Below are 4,344 nucleotides of genomic sequence, written 5' to 3' on the forward strand. Positions count from 1 at the left end.
GGGGGATCGAATCGAAAGAAATAAAAATGGCCTTATAAAAATGGTTTGTTTTTTGAAAACAAAAAGGAAGGGAGGAGGTGAAAAAACCGTTAAAATTTTTTTTAAACAATAATAATAAAATGCTTTTAGTCCTATCGTTTTTTTTTTTTGTATTTGTGAGTGTGTGACAATCGACGTGAAAAAAATAATAAAAGAAAAGAAAATAAACAAAAATTGTTTTTTGTTGTTATTGCCGTCGGTTGTCGAAAGAAAGCAACAAACAAACAAACAAACGCACAAGAAAAAAATTTTTTTTTTTTTTTTTTTTTTTGCGGTCATTAACAAAATTTTCTTTTATTTTTCCTCCCCGTTTTAATATTTTTTTTTTCTTTTCTCCAGTTTTATCACCATCTTTTCTTATCTTTACTACTCCATTTTTTATAAGGAAAAAAATAATAATGATAATGATAATAATAATAAAATTAATCCTTTTAACGTTATTATTGACGAACCATCATATATATTTATATATATTCAATGATGACGTCAGATTTTTCCAGTATTATCGAATTTATTTTTATTTTTTTCACTGCCTCCAATATTTCCGAATGTTTTTTAACGCTGCCTCCGCTGCCTAATTTTTTTTTTTTTTTTTTAAACAATTCCCATTAATTAATTAATTCCCTTTTTTTTCTCCAAAATTCCAGATGATTCTTTTTAGTGGACGATGAAAAAAAATTTTTTTTTTTTTCGTTCATCACGTGATTAAAATATTAATGTTTTGAAAATTCTAGAATTTTCTACCCACGTCAGACATCATGATGAATTCGTATAAATTAAAAATAAATAGTCCGAGTATCATTTAGTAAATCCAAATTTAGCATTTGTTCTAGACGAATTCACGTTTTGTATAATATTTGTTGTTGTTGTTGTCGTTGTTTCGGTTGTCATTTGATTGATGTTTAAATGTCGTCCTCTTCGTACAAACAAACAACAAACAAGTTTCATTGAGAGCAAATGTTAAAAATATACATTTTTTTTTTTTTTTCATCTCCCGTGGATTCTTTCTCCTCTAACTGACATTTTCCCTTTGCTACCTTGTACGATTTATTTGAATCCACCACGAAAACTTTAAAAAAAAAAACCGTTACATCGCGACGTATTATAAACTCGCCGTTTAGGTAACCGAAACGATGGCGGCGCTAGTATCGATTTAACGGTCATTTCCGTTTAATCCGCGCGACGAAATCTCATCATCATCAACGCGTTTGTTCGTTTGTTTGTTTGTTTTTTTTTTTAATTAAACTCATTAAATCATTCCATCATTCATTCATTCATTCATTAGTAGAACGAAATATAAAATTAATAATAATAAATAAAGAAATAAAGAAAAGAAAATAAATTATGTGATAATGTAATTAATGGTAGTTAATAATTATAGTAAGAACCGTATAAAAAAGAAACGATTTGGTTCGATTTTTGTTTAATTATTAATATATTACGGTAAATATACAACAAGTCGAAAATCAATCTGTAGTCACGAAATATACGTGGCAATAGCGATAACGGTCTCATTTCAATAATAAATGTCAAATAAAATGAAATTGAACGGTGGCACGAAATAAAAATTATAGAGTTATTCGCGCACGTCAACAACGTTAAGGGAAAAAACCGAAAATAATAATAATAATAATAATAATAATAATAATAATAATAATAATAATAATAAATAATCGATTTATTATTTAAATAAAATCGAACACGGCGGCGGCGGCGGCGGAGAGAGAAAAAAAATAAAATAAATTTTTTTTGTTTTTTTTTTTGAGTTTCCGGTTTAATTATTATCAATTCATTGAATTTATGTATTTCATAAATAAAACAATCGATCGGTTTTTTTTATGTTTGTTTGCTGTTTTTTTGTTTGTTTGTGTTTGTTTTTTATTAAAAACGAATTTTTTTTTTTTAAATAATTTAAACGGATTTAATTTATTACTTGGAAAAAAAAAAGAAGAAAAAAAAATTTTTTTTTTTTTTTTATTCTGTCTATCTTATTTTCTTTCCTTTTTCCACACTCACTCACTCTCTCTCTCTCTCTTTCTCCCTCACTCTTTCTTTCTCTCTCATTTTCCCATTACATTTTCTTCAAATTCTTTTCCTTTTTTTTATATTCTGATTACATTTTCTTCATCTGAATTTTACGCTCTTTTAATTCAACCGCCATCGCCATCGCCACCACCGCCACCGCTTCACCGCTACTACCAACATTCAAAAAAAAAAAAAGGAAAACCCCGAGACTAAATATAAATGTTACATTATTCAAATTTCTCTCTCTTTCTCTTTCTCTCTTTTCTTTCTCACCGCCTTTTTCTCTTTATAAATATAAAAAAAAAATTTTTTATTTTCTTCCGTCGCCCCCCCCCCAACTCTCACTTTCCCCGTCTTGTTACATCATTCGTATCCTTAACAATTCAGGTCGTCGATAAAAACCAAAAAAAAAAAAAAAGAAAAAAAAATGGGAAGGGGGCAAAAAATTTCCAGATGAAAATTTAATGATTTTCGTTAGTGGTGGTGGGAGGGAAGATGGTCGCGGTGGCGATGGTAAAAAGAATAAAGAAAAAAAATCAATTTCGGGAGGAAAAAAACAGGAACGGGGGAGGTAGCGGGGTGGGGGGAGGAATGGGGGAGGAGGAAATTAATTTGTAAATGGTTTATTTATTTTGTTTTTAGAAGTTTTTTTTTTTTATCGGGGAATCAGATTAAATTCAATCATTTTAATAAAAAATTATTGCAAATTTTTTTTGTTTTTCATATTTTTTATATTTTTCATCGCCCTTTTTTTTTTTTTTTTTTATTACATTCGAACAATTTTTTTTTTTTTTTTCGTGTGTGTGTCAGGTGTTTAGTAAAATCCGTTCTGTTAAATTGTTGGGCGTTCATTCGAACAAAAACAAAAAAAAAAAGTTTGAAACGTTTTTTTTTTTTTTTTCTCAGATAAAAATTCAATATTCCTGTCATCATTCGAAATGTTTTTCTTTTTTCCTTTTTTTTTTTTTTTTAAATAAAAATTTATATTTTATTTTTTATTTTTTTTAAACGTAACCTTTCACCCACCCCCTCCTCCCGTTTTTCCCTGGATAATCGTCACATCTGGAAATTTTCCTTTTTTCCTTTTCCTTTTTTTTTTTTTTTTATTAATCTTTAAACGAACAATAACGACTCGAAAAGAAAATAAAAAAAATCGATACGTTTCCATTTTATTTTTCCCGCCAAAAAATTTAAAAATAAACCCAAATCAAATTCATCTCCTTCCGTTTCCGCTTTCTTAAATTTTTTTTTTTTTTTAGGGGGGATTTACATTCATTAATTTGAATTAAGAAAAATCCTTTTCTCTCTCTCTCCCCCTCGAAGAAAGTCGATAAAAAACGTCGTGGAAGGAGACGAAATGAAAAACTTGCATAACAAAGAGAAAAAAAAATAAACTTCCGGTTGTTATTATTATTATTATTATTATTTCACACGCACAATAAAAAAATTTAAAAAATAAATAATAATAATACTAATAATTTTTACTGTAGTTATTAATAATATAGTAATAAATAAAATTTTTTTTTGAAAAAAAAAACGTGGAATTAGATTCATTTACGCGTGTCTGATTTTGCAATAAGGTTGTTCTTACCGTAAAAAAAAAAAAAAAAAAAAATGAAAAAAAAAAAAATTTTTATGACAAACGCGCGGTCGGGTTGTAAAAAAAATTTTTATGTTTTTTTTTTCTTTTTATCGTTTTATTGAAGTTAAAAAAAAAAAAAAAAAAAAAAAAAAAAAAACTTACCTGTCGACATTTATAAACAACAACCGCACAACCGGATAACGACAAACGAAATGAAATTTATTATTATTATTATTATTATTAAATGTTGGAAGAAATTTCTAGAAATTTTGTTTAAATCACCACCGCCGCCATCGCCATCACCTCTCCCTCATCTTTTCACTTCTCTAATTAATAACAAAAACAACAAACGTTCATCACCTTTATCATCATCATCATCATCATCATCATCATCATCATCATCATCATCATTATTATCATCACAACGTTAACTTTCTTAATGAAGACAAGTTTGAATTCAAATATACTTTCCGGAACTCATTCCAGAATTCATTCCAGATTTTATTACTCCATCACACCTTTTTTTTTTTTTTAAATTAATTAATGAATGAATGATAATAATAATAATAATTTTTAACGATTACTATGTATCAAATGTGACGTCATAAATCTTCAATAATTTTTTCTTTTGTCAAGGACGACGATGATTTCATTTTAAAAAAAAAAAAAAAAAAAATTCGTCCAAAAAAGGAAAATTA

The sequence above is a fragment of the Pediculus humanus genome, genomic scaffold (assembly GCF_000006295.1).
Source record: "Pediculus humanus corporis 1103172108266 genomic scaffold, whole genome shotgun sequence".
In the NCBI taxonomy this organism is placed as follows: domain Eukaryota; kingdom Metazoa; phylum Arthropoda; class Insecta; order Psocodea; family Pediculidae; genus Pediculus; species Pediculus humanus.